Source organism: Bactrocera neohumeralis, chromosome 5 (assembly GCF_024586455.1).
Source record: "Bactrocera neohumeralis isolate Rockhampton chromosome 5, APGP_CSIRO_Bneo_wtdbg2-racon-allhic-juicebox.fasta_v2, whole genome shotgun sequence".
In the NCBI taxonomy this organism is placed as follows: Eukaryota; Metazoa; Arthropoda; class Insecta; order Diptera; family Tephritidae; genus Bactrocera; species Bactrocera neohumeralis.
In genome coordinates, this window is record NC_065922.1 from 45078559 (window position 1) to 45098427 (window position 19869).

Below are 19869 nucleotides of genomic sequence, written 5' to 3' on the forward strand. Positions count from 1 at the left end.
AAGAATGTTGCCAAGAGTTGCAGAGCGGGCAACAACGACAACAGTAGCAACTACTGAAAAATAAAAGTAAAAATGAGAATGAAGACAAAAGCAGGAAGAGGTGATCCATAAGTATGAGGTCCACTAATAAATAGAGTAAATGTGCCAAGGCAGGAAACACTATATGCAAGTGTGCGCTTGTATGTGTTGGCATATGTGCCACAGATTGCGGCACAGCGGTGTTGAAAGTTGAGAACGAGAACGGGGCTGCAATTGTGGCTTGTTGGTTTCGAAGAAGCCTAAGCGGAGGTTGAGTGAAGTTTTGAGTTGTAAGGTTGCGGTTGTGGTAGCTCACACCATTGCGCTCACATGCACGTCTGCGTGTGTGTGTGTTTTTGTGTGCTACATCGTGTTCACTCTGCTTGCCAATTATGTGTGATTGTTATTTCTAAACGTTTTTCGTAGCCAGCGAGCGCCTTATTTGGCCTACCTGCTTGTTGGCAGAGTGTGACAATTAAGCCCGACTTTATTAATACAGAAGATACTTTAGAAAAGAAACAGAAATAAAATTAAAGCTCGACATGCTTTTAAGCTGTTTGAGCAGGGGTGCGGAAACATGACCGCGCGGCATCGACATGTAAACATTGTGAGAAGTGGATCATTAGGCGCATAATAATGTCATAAAATTAGAACGATCATTTTAGTTTTTTTTTTGTTTTCCTTTGGTAATTATTTGTTTAGGTTAATTGATTCGTTAGCTGGTGAAATTTATAATGAAGTCATAATATATTTTTATGAACAGCACTTATGTGAAATTAGTTGCTGAATACTGTTTTCGCAGATGATCTCAGGCGTTCTTTAGTTTGGCTGATTATTGAAGTTGCGTATATCGCGAAGATTTAGTGTTGTATTCCAATAATTTGGAGTATTGGCGCCGCAGAAAAGACCCTACCGTACATATGTATATCTTAAGCTCAGAATCTTATGATTTCTGGAATGCTAAGCATGCATTGGTCATTAAGGATCACAAAAATATTTTTTCTAAACGTTCATAATTTCTTAAAGTATTTGTTCTACGTTTTAACTGTGAACATGTTTATTATCTTCTTCTTCCATTATCCTTTATACTTATTTTATTTTTATTATCTAGTCAAATCACGTGTTATCCTTTCTGATCTTAACTTAAATCAAGTGATCTCCTTTAATGAGATCTAGAGTGACGTTGGTCTGATGCTAAACTTTTTCATATCTGATTTGAGGTTGCTCGATTTGATCTTAAATATTCTGCCGTACTTTTTTTTAATTTCAAAATTTTTCATCTTACTTGATTTCATTAGCCCTGAACTAGCCTCCACTGATTCCAATAAAGTTAAACGAATCCGATTTTATGTAATTTCAACAAATTTATGTGGGTGCTCTGCTGTCTAAAGTCCATTTTATCAGATTTCTGAATCGACATAATTTGACTTCCACTTAACTAAATTAATTAGATATAACCTCAAATTTAAATCTTGTCAACTTATCTCATTTAAAGGCACTGATTGGTTTTAAATGCTCTAAGTTTTATCATCTGACTTTTGCCGACCTTATCGACTGGTTGTCACACATTTTCTGTCCATTTTTGATTTTATTGCTTCATCCAACATTATTTAGCTCTGACTCAATTTTCGAACTCGTATCTTTCTTTAAAAAACGGTGTGTTTTTTTGTTAAACTTTTTTAATATAGATATACTCTTTTCAATAGCCTTTTTTTGACAGATCCCGCGTGAGTCGTGTCAAGCTGTCATGTTATTTTTGTTCAGTATTGTTTGGCATTTCATCATGGAAAGACTTGCTTCTGAACAATATTTGCAAATCATTCAACTTTATTACGAAAATTCGAGTTCTGTAAATAATGTGTTTCCCGCGCTTCGCTCAACTTATGGTCAACATAATCGGCCTGCTGAGTGTACTATTCGCAAAACCATCACCCATCGTGAGACCCACCATTCATTATTGGATAATATTCGACTAAATAGACCACGTCCAGCTCGCAGTGAAGAAAATATAGCAGCCGTAGCTGAGAGTGTACACGAACGAGTGTCGATTCGGTGCCGAGCAACTCGGACTGACTTCTTGGCGCATTTTAATCCGAGATCTTAAAATGAAAATACAGCTTGTGCAAGAACTGAAGCCACTAACACCTTCCCAAGCGACATCGCTTCACTCTATGGGCTCTGGAAAAGTTCCAAGAAGATCCGAAGCTTTCGAACCAAATTTTTTTCACCGTTGAGGCCCATTTCTGGCACAATCTTTATGTAAATAAGTAAAATTGCTGCATTTGGGGCAGAAAATGATAATCGACTATTTACTGCTTGAAATTAAAGCTAGTGATCTCGGCGACATTTTGTTTCAACAAGACGGTGCCACTTCCCACGAAGTGCTTCAATTAATGGGCTTATTGTGAGAACACTCCGGTGAGCAGATAATTTCACGTTCTGTGTCGGTCAATTGGCCACCAAGCTCGTGTGATATTACACCGTTAGACCTTTTACTGTGGATCTAATGTCTAGGTCTTGAAGTTAAACAAATTGGACTCAACGGAGAAAATTTTCAAAAATTGAATACCAAGGAATAATAATAAACATTCTCCTTAAAATTTGAAGTATCTGTGTTTTTTATTTAAAAAAGTAAGGAACCTCGAAATGAGTCATCCTAATTTATTTAAACTATATGTAGATTTTGTCTAGGAAATGGTGGTGAGAAAGACTGGTTAGTTTATTTATGATTTGGGTTTGGGTGTCTAGAAGCGAATGGAGCAACCATCTGATCTGGTCCTATCCCATATGTATCTAGTAATCTTATTTGTCTGATTTGTCAGTATTATACAAAGTGGTTCCACACGTCTATATCAATTGATTGGATCGGAGTTTATCACACATGATCACACGTTATCTTATTGATGGTATCATAGCTGTAACCTAAAGTGATCTTGCCCATAAATTTATCTATAAGTCACCATTTCCTTTTGTAATTTTATTATTTATATTTAAACTAAATTATTATTATTTACACCCTGAACAGGGTATATTAAGTTTGTCACGAAGTTTGTAACACCCAGAAGGAATCGTCGGAGACCCTATAAAGTATATATATAAATTATCAGTATGTCGAGCTGAGTCGATTTAGCCATGTCCGTCTGTCTGTCTGTATATATACGAACTAGTCCCTCAGTTTTTAAGATATCGTTTTGAAATTTTGCAAACGTCATTTTCTCTTCAAAAAGCTGCTCATTTGTCGGAACGGCCGATATCGGACCACTATAACATATAGCTGCCATATAAACTGAACGATCGGAATCAAGTCCTTGTATGGAAAACTTTCACATTTGACAAGATATATTCACGAAATTTGGTATATTTCCTAAAGTTATTTCCTTCCATACAAACTGAACACATAGTTGCTAACAGAAATGCACCTGTGAAGGGTATTTATTTAGCTTCGGTGCAACCGAAGTTAACATTTTTTCTTGTTTTTTTTTTCTTTTTTCTTATAACAAACTTTTCTCATAGTTCCATACAGATATCTTCTGATCTTGTCAGCTACATTTCACATTAATCTACTGTATAATATGTATATAAATATGGACAACACGTCATAACCACCGACCGCATTTATTTATAACCACCACTGAAAAGATTACAATATTTGCTATAAATAGCAACAACAATATGCGCAGTTTTTCCTCAGATCTCAGCCGCACTGCGGTCCAGGCGTCCAAGTGTCCACTGCCCACTCATGTCTCTTACTGATTGGCGCTGTCAGTCTAATTAAACTGTCAAGTCACATAAGAGTCGTGCAATTAAAAATGTCCTTTTAATTATCGTTTGCTATTTCTGATTTCTTGCCATGCGCTTTTCCGCCACTTCTCCGGCTCTTTTATGCATATGTTTACTGTATATTTCCTATATAGCCGTTAATGATTTGTTGTCTTCTCGCATTTGTCCATTTGTTGCGTAAATTTGAATTAAGGCAGTCACTTCGCTATCCACTAACTTCCCGTCAGGCGGCGCACGAGGGCCGGCTGTAGCATATGTAGATATGTATATATGCGCTTACTGTCCCTCGATCATTCGGCGCGCGAAGAGTGTTTTAAAACTCTGTGGAAGACAACTGATTTTTACATTTTTAGTCGCGCGGCCGTCGCTCGCCTTTCTCGGTTCGTTGGTCGGTCGTTCGGTCGGCTGATTAGCCGGCAGGTCAGTTAGTCGATCGCTTTAAGTGGCCACTGATTTGCCGTCGTTAATGTATGTATGAGCGCCTATGTTTGTATGCATGTAGTTCGCTGCACGTGTGTGTCGGTTTTTGTTTGTGCCTCTGCATTATGCGCCCCCCAACTGTTTGTCATTTCGAGTTAAAGTGCGCTTAATTGGCATTTAAAAATAAATTGAGTCATGTTGCGTTGCCCACAGATTTCTTCACAATTATTTTTGTTGTTCTTCGCTTTGACGCTGACTTTTTATTCGCGCGCCCTTTTGTTGTTGCTTTCCAATTATGTTATGTTTGTCTGTCTGATTTGCTTTTCATCATTTGCACCATGTGTCTGTCTGCCGGTCTGTCTGTCTGTGTGTTGGCGCGCGCTTTTTTCACTTCCTTCGTCGCCGCTTAATGATGCTAAAATACAAATTCCAAGCCAAGAAACCATAAAAACTACGAATTGCCGAAACAAAAGTAAAGTGGAGGGGAAACCATTCGTAAACTAACAAAGTCAACACATGAAATGGAAATCAAATTTTAATTAAAAACTCATTTTGTACTGTTTTTGTTATTATTTATGGTTTTTTGTTCGAATGAGCTGATTTGTTGTTTGTGGTCAGCGCATTTGACATTTGTATAATTGCCAGTTATCGGTTATGCTGATTTGCGTGTAAATTGATTTCTCTATAAAAAACCTATAAACACTTAGCCAGTCTTCATAAGTCAAGCTTTCAATTTATACAAGTTCGAAAAAAAATATTAAAATCTCAATATCAACGTTAATAACATAAGCACAGCGTGTGTTCTTTCTTACAACCAGGTATTTTTAATTGCGATTATGCTCCATAATTGCACAAGCCCCTCTGCGCACTCATTCCCGCTTCCATCGGCATTGTGTGTCAATGGGTTTGATCGGCTATTTAATTGCGCGTAACTGTGCCGAACGCTGTGAATATGCTCATTTTTTAATTGACTGTAACTGTCTTATGGTCAGCAATCACTTTTCAGCTGCGTCTATTTCATTCAATTACAACTGCTATTCTCAACTAGTTTATCCACGCTGAATTCTGTCGCTTGTTAGCGCAAATGTGTGTGCGCAACCTTGTTTTGGAGTTACTATTGGTGGCCTATGGGATATTACATAAATAAGCCGTTTTAATTTAAATCTCCAAATGTGCTATTGCATCATACGTACATATGTAAATAATATTCCTTAGCACATACATACATATCTAAAACATAATGAAATAGAACCCCCGAGCATAGAAAAATTTGTCGTTTCTTTTTCGTTTCTAGGCATTTGCAATCTCATAATCCTTAAGTTTAATTTTGTGACCGATTTTCAATGGCGATCATATGTGGATAACTACAATAAGACCCTTTGAGATGGAGGTGAAGAATTGTTGAAGACTGACCACAATTATCGAGTATGTCCACTAATAATCTACTAAAGTTATTTCATATGCAATCAGTTCACCAAGATGGCTAGATAAAAGTGCGACAAGCTGTTTTAAGTTGAGTTTTACAAAAATGACAAACCCAAGAAGATAGTACTGAGATAATTCTAGCTCGTCATTGGGCACGGATAAGCTAGAATCTGTAAAACTAGAAGGATACTAAAACTACAAACCCAAGAGTTTTTACTTGCAGCTCAAAATTTGTTTTCAGAAGGGTTAGGTTAGGGTTGATCCAAAAATCGATGGATCTTCTTTGTGTTAACCAAAAACTTCTAAAAATAGATCATATACTCTCATAGATCGACGAAACGTTTTCTGCGCATAAATGCGGCATGCTTTGTGAAAGAGCTTGCGACAAAATATTTAGTCACTTCGTGTGTGTATCTATTGGAGGTTGTTCATTTAAAAACCCAAACAATTGCGACGAGATAGACTTTGCATAGAGTAAGCAGCTCGGATGCCTTCTTACGGTTCACTCTGGGCCAGAAGTGTCTCGCAGTCGCATAACTTCTGGTTGTTGACCAGCGCTTGCCGAAATAGGTTCAGCGCTAGAGCGCAAAGGAATATCGGAAAGTAAACTCACTTCCAATCGCATGAAATTATGGTGAGGATGCCGACGATTCCGCTGCGGCCGGCCACTCACATAAGTCTAATATAGATGAAGCGATTGCTAATGAGATCATGTATTCCTTGACTAGTTTTAAGCGCACAGTCAGCGAGCTAAAAGCCAGGATAGCCGTTCGGCTATCGTAGTGAATGCAGACCTCTCTAAAAGCAGCTTCACTTCGAACCAGTATATCTACCGGTACCTTGATAGCAGGCACCTCCGATTAAAAGACGCTACAGTGGTCTAGTAGCCTGTAACTAAGGTTGATGGAGAGTACCCGACAGAAGACTCCACCTCCTTCCCTCGCGGGTTGGTGTGTGAGCAGAGGAGGAACCGCTAGAAGAAGGTTTCTTGATACAGTGATCTAGATTGCAAGGAATGCAATCGAAGTAGTAGATAATTTCACTATGTCCCTGCCCAGAGCCACTCATGTACCCTGTTTCCCTAAGTCTAATAACACCCTTCGCCGCAAAGTACAAGTCAGCTATATATACATATGTACATGTAAGATTATTGGCTTAACTACGGTTTCATAGGAGCCAGTACACCACGTTTGATCCGAGGGCCCACAGTATAAAGCGGGCAATGCTTTCTTCACTTTCTCCTCGAAATTTGGTTTCCATGAGAGCTCCCTATCTAGGATAAGCCCTGTCACCGGTCGCAGAATAGAGCTTCCCAACGAGGGCAGAGTAACTTCAGAGATTATCTATCTCATAGTAAATAAAAGTAGTTCAGGTTGCTAATCCATTTCTTTCTGACCACATTTAGTTACGGTGTCGTTAATGGTGTTTAATAGTTTTCTTTTACCAAAGAGCTACATCGTCTGCATTGGGAACCAGCTGGTAGCCTTTTTTCTCGTGCTCCTTCAAAAGGTCGTTCACCACTAGAATCCGGAACAAAGTGGATAGGACGCCTCCTTGAAGGGTGCCACTATTTACTTTGCGAAGGCCCTCTTTAATATCAGGGAAGGTACCCAAATCGTAGTCTTTATTTATAAGGGCTCCCGAGGAGCGTTGCCACCTGTTGAAAAAAGTTAAATTTTTTTTTTTTTTGTCGGAAGTGCAAACTTAGAATCTATTCTTGTATCTGGTCCCACTTGTTCACATCTATAAATCCATATCGCAATGTATTTATGCCTAAAAGCATTTAATTATTTTTTTAATTGCAGTTAATATTTTTATAAAGTGTTGATCATTTGTTTGCTAACTGACTTGCAGTCACATTGTTTAATGGCCAATTATTATTATGGCCGCAATTAGCAGTTGCACAATGCCTTGGTAATTACAAATGCCAAGCGAATGAATATTCATAAACACACACACATGCGACATTCTTTTGTAAATATGTTTACTAATTAGCGGCGTAAAAATTTGCATTTCCTTTTGTGAAATTTCAAATTAGGCTCTCTTTGTGTTACAGCGCATTATTTGGGCGTGAGTTTAGTCGCTAAACTTTAGCGGTTGCCAAGTTTTGAAAACGAAATTGCGTACAATTTCGGAATCCTTACAGCTGGGTGAGAACGTGTGTGGAATGAATTTTTATGATTAACAAAAATATATGAAAAAATATTTTATTAACTACGTGGGCAAAAAATAGTAAGACTTTGTTCATAATTTTAAGATTCTTAATATATTCTTCAAAATCTATGTAGTCCCCCCTCAAAGTAATATATGGTATTATATAGAGTTTATGGATTGAATATTTGCTAATTTCTAACAATTTTCTAATAATTTTTTTTTTTATTTTTCTCTTTGCAGGTAAGCAAATTCAATATTCATTCACTTAATATCAGTATGTGGTTATTAAATCTGAAGTAGAGGTGTATGCTGTAAACAAGTGGTAAAATTTTAAATCATAACCTAAAAAATATATATGTCACCTGGTCTACGAAAAGGGAGCTAACGTGCGAAAACTAGTTTTCTGGGAAAAGCTGTTAAAAATAATCGTCAGTTTCTCGTTATCTCATTAATTGTTCTCCTTTTTTTTGACACCTAAGCCCCCTTTCCGTAGACCAGGTCACATATAGTGTACGAACAATTGATAGCTTCGGTGGCACAAGTATCATAATACCCAAGTGAACAGCTAAACCGATAAATAGAGGCGACTTGATTTTGCTAGTTTCTAGCATTTCATATTATTTATTGGGTTCGTCAGATTATTATATGAAAAATAGTTCGCACAGCTTACAAGTGATTAAATTTTTGTATAAAATGCGAAAAAATTAAAATTTGTGTTAAAAATTCGAGAAAAAAATTGAAAGTTTCAAGACCATGCTTGAAATTTGGGTGATCCATTTCGAGGTTCCCTACATATTTGAGGAAAAAACACAAAAACTTCAAATTTAGTGGGAAATGTTTGTTATCATTCGAAAGTACATTCGCTGGCATTTATATTGTGAAGATTATCTCTTTCAAAGTTTGGCCGTGGCTACGTCTCGATTGCCCAACCTTTGAGTCCAATTTTCGATGACTCTTTCGCGCATTTCGACCGGTAACTTGCAAATGACACGCGTCATGTCATGTTTCAAGACCTGAATCGAAGCGGAGGTGTCGGCATAGACTTTAGACTTTGCATATTCCCACTTGATAAAGTCTAACGGTGTGATATCACACGAACTTGGTGGTCAATCGACCGGCCCAAAACGTGCTAACCAAAGTGTACTCTCAATAAATCCACTGATAGATGCGATGGGTGAGAAATGGCGCCGTCTTGTTGAAACCAAATATCACGAGCTTCAATTTCTGGCATAGTCGCTTATCATGGCGTGTTAACGGTCGCCATTAACGGTTACGTTCTCACCAGCATCATCAGAAGAGATATGGACCGATTATTCCACCGGCCCACAAACCACACCAAACCGTTGTTTTTTTCTGGATAAAATGGCAGCTCATAGATCTCTTCAAGTTGCTTTTCGTCCCAAATGCGACAATGTTGCTGGTTTACATACCCATTGAGCCAGAAATTGGCCTCATCGCTGATCAAATTCGGCTCGAAAATGTCGGATCTTCTTGGAACGTTTCAAGAGCCCATAGAGCGAAGCTATGTCGCTTAGAAAGGCCGAGCAGCTTCAGTTCTTGCACAAGCTTTATTTTGTACACTTTCAATTTAAGATCTCGGCGCAAAATGCGTCATTTCGTTCCATACGTCAGTCCGAGTCACACGTGTTCTGTCAAAAAAGGCTTCTAAAGAAGTGTCTCTACTTGGATCACCCGTTAAATATCTACATATTAACTTGTATATACATATACTAGTATATATGTGTGTGTGTATTATGAGGTGAAATGCGAGTGAAATCCACTTTTGGTTTGCTTCATTTGCAAACAACAGATTTTACGCTTAGTCAAGTGGAAATTATTAAACACTTGTGGTCATGCAAATACAAACAAACACACGCACAAACACATGTAGACGCATGTAAACGCTTGCAACGCTCATAACCAGCATATACGCCTACAAATATGTGACTCATTTACATAGAATGGCGAGAAAAAACGCAAACAGCGCCAAAATGTTGCGCAAAAAAATGGCAAACAAACAAACAAATGCGAAATTAAATTTGCGAAAATTATATAAAAATTAATAATAAGAAAAATTGTGTGCAAAAATTACAAAAATAAACAACGCGTGCAACAACAAACGACACATGACAATCACCGCTTTAAATGCAAAAAATAAAAATTGAGCAAAGAGCAACAACAAGCATAAAATGCATGCAAGCACAATGTACACTCGAGTGCACCTGAATGCCGGCATGTACGCATTTATGACGAAAGGATATTAATAAACTGCAGCATAAACCGCATACACGCACACTATGTAAATACCAATACATACCTGCATAGGTAACTGTGTGTGTCTGCGTTGTGGGCGCGCAAGTGTCGGCTGCACTGTAAATCAACATGCAACACGACTGTAAGTAAATAATTTCCATTCGAATGAGCAATTGTGCATTTCGAAGGATACCAGCAGCGCCCCTCCGCCCCCTTTACTCACGCATTATCCCACTTCGGCGCCGCTGCTAGGTGCCTTTAAGCGTCCAGCGCGGGTTGAAAGGCGCGCGCGATTGCACCGAGGTCGTCCGCTCGGCCATGCGTTCATGTTGCAACATTGCCGGTGTTGAATGCACACTTTTTTGCGGCATACGCGCTCGAATTCACTCCACGCCGCCGCGTCGCTGCCAATGTAAATCACATGAAATTTTATTAAAATGAAGTAAATACAGTGTAAAGTGCTGATAATAATTCGTTCGTTAAATGCATTCCACGCAAACAGCCTGTGCAATCGGTTCATGCAACAAACGATCCATGCCGCCGCTGCATGCCAATCGAATGCACCGCAATCTGTGCCGCATTGCCGTTCGCATATTTATGCATTTCCACCTCCTCTCAGTTGTCGCGCAGTAAATTCTATGAAAAATGCACTGTCACCGTTGGAAATTCGGCAAGCAGCACCTTTGCTCTCTTTTCACATAACGCTCATTATTTAATACTTAAATAGTGGTAATGATTACACGTATGCTCTCATCCACATGTTCGAGAACTTCGTGTATTTGCATAAGGTCCTGCATTGCTTTTTAAATCGCATTTTCATCGCGTTGCACAAACGAAACCACAAAGTCAACAACTTTTGTAATTGCGCACGAAACTCTTTGGTTTGAAAATCTATAATTTCCTGTGCCGACTTTAAAGCGACTCTTACAAAATGGACGTAGAAGCGCCTAGTTTGTAGCTAGTGTCTTAAATGATATGTCTTTTAGAGTTTTAGAGTTTCCTGTCTTAGCTCTGATACCAAACAGAGTTTATCTTTCTAGAGATTCGGCAGAGTATCTGCCTTAATTGAGTGGTGTATAATAGATGATCCTGCTTTCATAGTTTCTATTCTCCTTTAACTAAAACGCGAGACATTTCTCAGTTCTTCTTAGGTTTCAATAAGGGTTCTGTAGAGTTCTGGCGTGCATTTTGTTGATCGTAGAGGTTTTATGCTTCTTCAACAGGCTGTTAGGTGTTCATGAACAACTTTTTGTAATGGATTTAACTCTATCTCAGCTATGAGCATTACATCACAGAATATGACAGATATTTTGGTCTTTTTATACATTTTTACTTCCTAATGTTTATTGTGATTTTTCCCAGTGGTACTTTTTGTAATCAATGTCATGAGCGGGTTTGTGCCAGTTCTTCGAAGTTAAGATAAAATAGAATAGATGGTTTTGTGCGTTAAAGTTTTTGAAATAGCTTCAAACCATATAACTCTATTTCGATGTATCAAATCAAATATAGAAATTTCTTATTAGTTTTTTCATAGTTGATCCAGTTCTTATTGGTTTATTTATTTAAGGACGATCCTTGTTTTGCTACTTTTTTCTTTCTCTTCCTCTGCTTCCCCCGGCGGGTACTGCGTCGAATACTCTCAGAGCTGGAGTGTTTTCATCCATTCGGACATCATGGCCTAGCCAACGTAGCTTTCTGTCTCTTAATTCGCTAAATTATGTCAACGTCGGCGTATAACTCGTACAGACCACCCATCCATCCATCGACTGCGGTACTCTCACTTACCAAAGCGCAAAGGACCATAAATCTTCCGCAGAACCTTTCTCTCGAAAACTCTTAACGCCGACTTATCTCTCCGACTCTTTAGTGATGTGTTCTTTCGGGTATATCCTACCTCTTCAAAATGTTATTGGTGTGAAGGCATGAAAACATTCCTCAAATATTTGTGAGGTATGCTGCATTGTTGAAAGATCAGAACTGGAATCTGCGTGGATCTAATTGTCCTGCTAAGAGTTTTTTCTACACAAAACATCTGAGATCCCAGCAGTTTACTAGACTTTTCTATTTTCCGTCTGCTATCATTGGGTATTATTGTGGACATTTTATATACGACTATTTTAATCACAGAAACTAACACTTTAGAACCCTCATAGTGCTTATCTAGTACTACTGTTTGCTACTTACCGATCCAGTTAGATCGCCAAAATAACAGTCTAGGCCAACTTCGGTAACATAGAATCGGCTTTTTTGGAAAATGTATGCTTATCTAGTCTAGGCTAGGTTTCGTTAATGGTTGTCTTATAAGAAAAATTTAGGTTCCATCAAAATTTTCTTTTCATAGTTGATCCATTTCGAGTTTCCCTACCTTTTTAATGAAAAAACACAGAAACTCCAAATTTTATTAGGGAACGTTTATTATCATTGGACAGAATATTCTTTGGCATTTATTTTTTTTTAAAGATTATCTCTTTTAAATGTTGGCCTGAATCGAAGCGGGATTGTCCACATAGATTTTAGACTTTACATATTCCCACAGGAAAAAGTCTGACGGTGTTATATCACACGAACCGAAGTGTTCTCTTAACAAATCCCCTGTTTGATGCGATGTGTGGGATGCCGTCTTGTTGAAACCAAATGTTACCAAGATACCAAGCTTCAATTTCAGGCATCGGTTGTCATGGATAGATAATTCCACCGGCCCACAAACGACATTGGCCCTTGTTTTTTCTGGCTGAAATGGCAGCTATTGAATCTCTTCAGGTTACTCTTCGTTCCAAATGCGCCAATTTTGTTTGTTTACATACCCATGAAGGCAGAAATTGTTCTCATCGCTGTTCTATAATTCTCGCTACTGTAATTCCAAAATGCAAGCTACGCTTTGGCAATTCAACTATTTTAGTCGACACCTCAGCAGGTCACATACAATTCTAATTAAATAAACACTTGTGTTCTATATTTGCGTAATTTTCGAAATCAAAACTGCGCACCGTTTATGCACAATCGCTGGAGTCAATCGCACCTAAGTTCATGCTTATTTTCTACTAATTAACTGCATAATGCATCTTTAGCATATCTGAATTCAAAACAAAATAGCGAAGCACATCCTTTTATGTGTAATTAAGTGATTTTTAGCTTTTTACGCGGCAATCATGGAGGTGAAACATGCGCCAATGTAACTATTTGATATTGCTAAAATGGATTATCGAATGAAAATCGCCTGCACTAATTGGTGACGATTACAGCTAATTTCTGCGCTCGGCTGCCGTCTATGGGCATGCCGCACCTCTTAAAAATTTTCTCGAGACTGCCAATATAAGGATATGGCATGTGGCACCAGTAGTCGACAATTACTTACAGCACACAGCAAAACAACAGCAACAACAATAAGACACTCTGTTGCAACACTAATCAACGGCACACAAATCATAATTAAAACCGGTGCAGTCGGTGCTGATCGAACTGATTGATTTGAGACTAGCGACTTTGTGCATATGATAACGAAGTCTGAAGTAGCTTTGAGGCTTAAGTTTTCATAATATTATATATTGCATATATGTATCTACGAGGGTGGTCCGATAAGTACTGAGCCTACAGATCATTGAAAGTATCCACCTCGGCCCGGCGAGTTGCAATTTTGAAATCCCAAAGACGTCAACTGGTATCAAATAGGTTGAATACCTCTTTTGTGGAATGTCATGGCGGAAGCCGCCCGGTGTCAAATCATGAGAATGCCTCTATTGGGGCAGCACTTCAAAGCTCAATTCGACGGATAGTGACGTCGGCGTATATATATTATGAGTCGGAGTATTGTCATGGTGAAAGAGCTCTTCTTCGCCAAATAAGGTATTTTTTCTGCGATTCGATTTCGAATTGAGCCAATAGTTCAGTATAGTAGGCGTGATATATAACACCTTGTGAATCCCAAAAGCGTTCCGATCGATTGGGCAGTCTTCGACTTCTTGGGCTCACATTCGCCGAGTTAAATCCACTGTTTTAATTATTATTGGGTTTTTGGTGTGTACCGATGGGCACATGTTTCTTCGATGAACACGAAACTAAAGCTTTTACAAGACATTACCAGCAGTATGTGACCCTCGCGGTCTTTTTCATCGAACTGATTGATTTCGATCGACTTGCGACTCTGTGCATATGATAACGAAGTCTGAAGTGGCCGTGAGGCTTAAGCAAAGTTTTCCTAATATTATATATTGCATATACATATGTATCTACGAGGGTGGCCCGTAAGTACTATGCCTAAAAACCGTTCGATTCACTTCGGTCCAGTGAGCTGAATATCACAGACTTCACCTGGGGTCAAATCGGGTGAATACCTCTTTTGGGGAATGTCATGGAGGAAACCGTCCAGAGCCAAATCAGGAGAATTCCTCTATGGGGGCAGCACTTCAAACCTTAATTCGATAACACTTTGTGAATCCCAGAAACTTTCCGATCGATTGGGGAGTCTTCGATTTCTTCAGATCACATTCACCGGGTTAAATCCACTATTCTAATTATTCCTGGTGTGTATTAGTGGTTACATGTTACTTCAATGGACACGGAACGAAACTTTTTGCAAGACCAATATTTCATGCAGTCTGTGACTCTCGCGTCTTCTTCAGAGATGCCTGCTATCTCAGCTACCGCCTCATCTTCAACCGGTAATCCTCCAGTAGAGACCGTAGACTCTTGCCACGTTATTCTCCATGCTAGACGTTTTCGGTGCGCCTGACTGGGGTTCTTCTGAAATCGACTGAAACTCGTTAAACCAATTTTGGATGGTCGATATAGAAGAAGAGTCGCCGTATACAGGGTACGTGGGTACAAAACTGAAAAAGTCATGTAGATTGGAAGTACACAAAGTTATTGACACCCAATAGAAGAGACTGTCGGAACATGATCAGAATACTAACTGGTCACTGTCTGGTGGCGGCACCCGCCTGCAGAATGGGGCTGACAGATTGAGAAGACTGCAGGAAATGTCTAGAGCAAGGCACCAGAGAAACAATGCAGCATCTCTTGTGGCATTGGCAAGGCTATGCTGTAAGTATCTGGGGTCTCCATGAAGTCTACGAGCATGTGCTACGCTAATAGAGCCGCCCTCGTATGGGTGCGTGTGTGAGTGGCGTATTTGTGCGCCTCAAGTGGCATGTAAATACTACCGTTATTAACACCAGCAAGAAATGGCAATCGCAGGCACTTCAAGACATATCATAAACACGCTATAATAATGCGATTTCCCTTGAACTCGCCTACAAACTCACACACGGTGCCTGCGCATGTGCATTTGTAGGGGCGGCAGCAGGATATGCGCTACTTTTTAATTAAATAAATGCGCATCGCTGGAATGTATGGGCACAATCAAAGCATATTTGTAGCATTCGAGCGCCAGTTATGGTCAGCTGTCCATCAACTTGTAGGGAAATATGGAAGTGACCGAAGCAAATTGCGCTAGGCGTGGCGCAGCTAGTTCACTCGCTGGCTAAGGTGCGCACTCGCCTTATGATGACCGCCACGTACAAATGTACATATGTATGTAAAAGCATAAACATATGTTCGTAGCGGTGTTTGTACGTGTTCATATGTCCATTTGAGTTATTGCCGCTTTCTTTTGCAATCGCTTATCGGTGCACATTAACGGCTCCACGCTCGCAAATTGGTAGCGTTCGCTGGCTCCTTGCCTGCCCAGCCGCCTGTCCGCCGCTATGGTGACCAACTCGGTATCGGCCACAATCACCAGCACTAATAATGGTGATTCTATTTGGCTTTTAATTGAAAGATAGCAGTTGAGACTTAATTAATTGTGTGCTTGCGGTCAAGTTAGTCGTCGTAGCCTAGTGGCAGTAGTAGTTAGTGGTGGAGGCCAACGGCGGTGAACGTCCACGGACACGGCGTTCGGTGATCGGCGGTGGCAACATTCACTGCATGCGGCAGGCATGCAACCGGTTGGCCGCTACTTAATGCCACAATTGGCAGGCCATTTTTATTTTTGCTCTGCATTCATATCAAATCAAAACCGACATCCGACATCTCGCTTGAAAAATACACTAATTAGTGCAAAACACTTGTGTGCGCTGACTTACATACTGTAATGTACATGTGTATGTGCGTGTATTTACTTGTATGCCACTATATACAGTTTTATTTAATTATAGTTTTCTAAAGACTTTTTCTCCTTATTAACTTCTTGACTGGAGTGTTTGATCAACATGAATTCTATGCTGTAAACAGCAATGCGCTTGAGTGAGAAATATATACATATCTGTGCATATGTACAGTTATTTGTATGTGAGAGCGCAGTTGGCGCAGTCGGTAAGCATTTGAGCTCCAGCAAACACAAAAGTCAGTTATGGGAATTGAAAATGATTAAAGACTTAGTCCTCTTCTCTAATCGTTAAACACGATACAGAGCCATATACAGCCTACTCCAAGAAAATAATATATATGCATATGTGTGGAGGAGATCTTCCTATTCATCTGCTTACCGGGTACCGGCGGGTACTGCTGGGAATACTCTCAGATCTAGAGTTATTCATCCATTCGGACAACATGACCTAGCCAGCGTAGCCGCTCTCTCTTAATTCGCTGAACTACATATATCAAGTTCGTCCTATATCTCGTACAGCTCATTGTTCCATCGACTGCGGTTTTCGCCGTTACAAATGCGCAAAGGACCATAGGTAGATAGGTAGGTAGGAGTGCAGCCCTATCGGGCTCAATTAGCACTTGATGTGCCATTTTGATACACTATTCGTAGAACCTCCTGTATCTGCTATTACGTTTCACCTTCTCTCTCAAACCATTTTGAGGTTTCGATGAAACCACTTATGTCTGATATGCTTTTAGTGGAAATCCATTCAAGGTTTGGTGCTTGATGGATTCCAAGTGTTTTGTGTCGGATCTGTGCTAGAGCTGGGCATTCACAGAGAAAGTGGAAAATTGTTTCCTTGTTCCCTGCTACTCCGCAGCCTCGGCAGATGTCGTTGTAGGGCATACACATTTTGGACGCATGTTCCCCAAGTGGCCAGTGCCCTGCTGTGGTAGCTGTTACCAAAGGACCATAAATCTTCCGAACCTTCAGAACCTTTCTCTCGAAAACTCGTAACGCCGACTCATCAGTTGTTCTCATCGTCTATGCCTCTGCACCATATAGCAGCACGGGGACGATGAGTGACTTGTAGAATTTGGTCTTTGTTCGTCGAGAGAGGACTTTACTTCTCAATTGCCTACTCAGTCCGAAGTAGCACCTGTTGGCAAAAGTTAATGTTATATTGCAATCCTTTATTAAATATACTTACAAAACCTTATTTTGTTCATTTGGCTTGTTGAAACGTCCTAGTTTCTTCTTCTTCAAATGCGATCTGTTTTCTATAATTTCCTTTTTCAAAAGTTCTTCTTTTTTTGTTACTACAAGCGTGGGACGGTCCGAGCTAAGCACAAAAAACTTCGCCAGTGGCCGCTATCCTTTGCGAGGTCATCTCTGTTATATAGTATATTACATTTGGTGCTTCCATTAGATGTGTGGGCGGCCTTGCATCCTTTGTCCACTCATTGGTTTCCAATCGAAAGCGCAACTTCCATAGACATGGCCTAACCAGCGCATTCGTTGGATTTTTATGCGCTCAACTATAGCGTAGAGCTTAGACAGTTCGTGGTTCCATCTTCTTCGATATTCATCGCTCTCGCGAACAGCTCCAAAGACCTTGTGGAGAACCGTACTTTCGAATGCTCAGTGTTTTCTCATCTCGGTTCGTCATCGTCCATGTGATGGACTGGAATAATAATTAGTGACTTATAGAACTTAATTTTTGTTCGTGTAGAGAGAGATCTCCTTCTCAGTTGCCCGCACATACAAAGGAGCATCTGTGGGCCATTCCAACTAAGATTGTTGGTGGATTTGTGGGCACATATACAGAGTCAATTATTCCAATATAAGGAAATCCGGATTACCAAAGACTATTAGATTGAGAAAATATTTATAAATTTCCGTTTGTTTATTATAATAAATAATACGTTCCAAATTTATAAAGCATAAAAGGAATTCATGTGATCCGGATTAGAGAATACATAGAGAATGTCAGTAACAAAATAATAGAAATTAAACTTTTACAGTGGAATCCGGATTAGGCCATGTCCGGATTAGCGGGCCTCTACTGTACAAAAGCCTTAACTTTTAAAAATTTATAGCTGCCAATAGTGGCGTAGTTCCCAAGTTCCAGATGAAATCTTTGTGTGTGGCCTTCAGCTACTTTTGTTTGCCTTCATTCACCACAAGACCAACCTCTTAATCTTCTTTTTTGTAGGCTATGAAAGGTTGCGCTGACGGCTCTGTGGTTCCAATTAGCGATACGTATCACTTTTTTTAGCATTATATTAAAATACGCACGATAGGCAGTCACCCTGTCTAAAACCTCGTCTGTTATCAAACGATTTTTAACAAATTTTAACATCTATGGAGGCTGCAATTTACGATATTATGGTCATAAATTTTAGTCTTTCCACGCTTTTGATTCAGTTACATCAAATGCAGTTCACTCATAAGATTAACGAATGGACTTGGAACAAATTGATGTATTCTCAATGTGAATCTAGTTATAACCGACAAATACAGGCTTCTACAAGTTTTAAGGCGCGAACAGCTAATGTGTTTCATGAGAGCGTTTTTATTGGTAAAATAGCTGGTAGATTCGTCATTCTTTGTTGCGATCCGACCGTTGTTAGAAGAAACTTTCTGATGCTGATCGAAACGGGGCTAAAATACAGGTCCTGTTGCCTTGATTACCAATAATCTAGTTAAAACAACTGCTATCGTTTTTTTTTGCCCGACTTCCGCTTCAATGAGCTCATGGCATAATCATTGCAAGCATTTCTTGAGAACACTGCAGTACAACTATATCCAATACTTACAAATTAGTGTGAATATAGTCTATATAAATACAACTACTTACCAAATCGGTTTTGGCTTCGTAAATGATTGGCTTGCTTTGCTTAAGTTTTACACTAAAGTATTCGCAGCGTTTATACGAAATTATTCGAATTTTCAATACGCCTTAAATGTACAATTTTAATTTCGCATGCTGTGCTTACTCATGGCTACTGCCACATCTTGGCTGCCATTTTAATTGCATTGCAACTGTTAATTAAATTTGATATGTGCGGCCGCATTTGGTATTCGCTTAATTATTAACTTAATCGCCGACACATTTATACAATTCTATGAACGAAAGTATGAATAGACACATGTGCATATATAACAAAATGTGTATTATTAGGGTGATTGATTTTTGAACATTTTTTTTCTCCGTGCCTTCAATGTAATCCCCAACTGATGTAATACACTTATGCCAACGATTTTTCCAGTCCTCGAAACACTTCTCATAAGCGCTTTTTGGGATGGCCTTCAGCGAATTTTGTCTCATCTCTTCGATCGACCGAAAAAAGGTTCCACTGAGCGGCAATTTCAGTTTGGAGAACAAGAAAAAATCACACAGAGCCAAATTTGGTGAATACGGTGGTTGATCGATGGTATTCATTGCGCTTTTGGCTTTAAATTCGGTCACAATCGTGGCTCGAAGCGATGGTGCATTATCAATGTGTAAAAGCCATGAATCGTTCTTCCACAATTCGGGCCGTTTTCGCCAGATGTTCTCACGCAAACACCTCAATACGGTCGAATAGAACTCCTAATTGACCTGCTGTCGCTCCGAAACAAATTCATGATGCACCAAACCACGAATATCGCAAAAAACAATGAGCATCACCTAGATTTTTGAGCGGCTTTGGCTGTTTTTTTTTGGTTTCGACTCCTTTTTTCCCTCCCAC

General features: G+C 39.5%; 1 protein-coding gene across 1 annotated transcript in view; it reads left to right on the plus strand.

Moving 5' to 3' along the window:
- Positions 1-19869, plus strand: part of LOC126758963 (zyxin) — a 206380-nt gene that overhangs the window by 126279 nt on the left and 60232 nt on the right. The window lies entirely within an intron of this gene.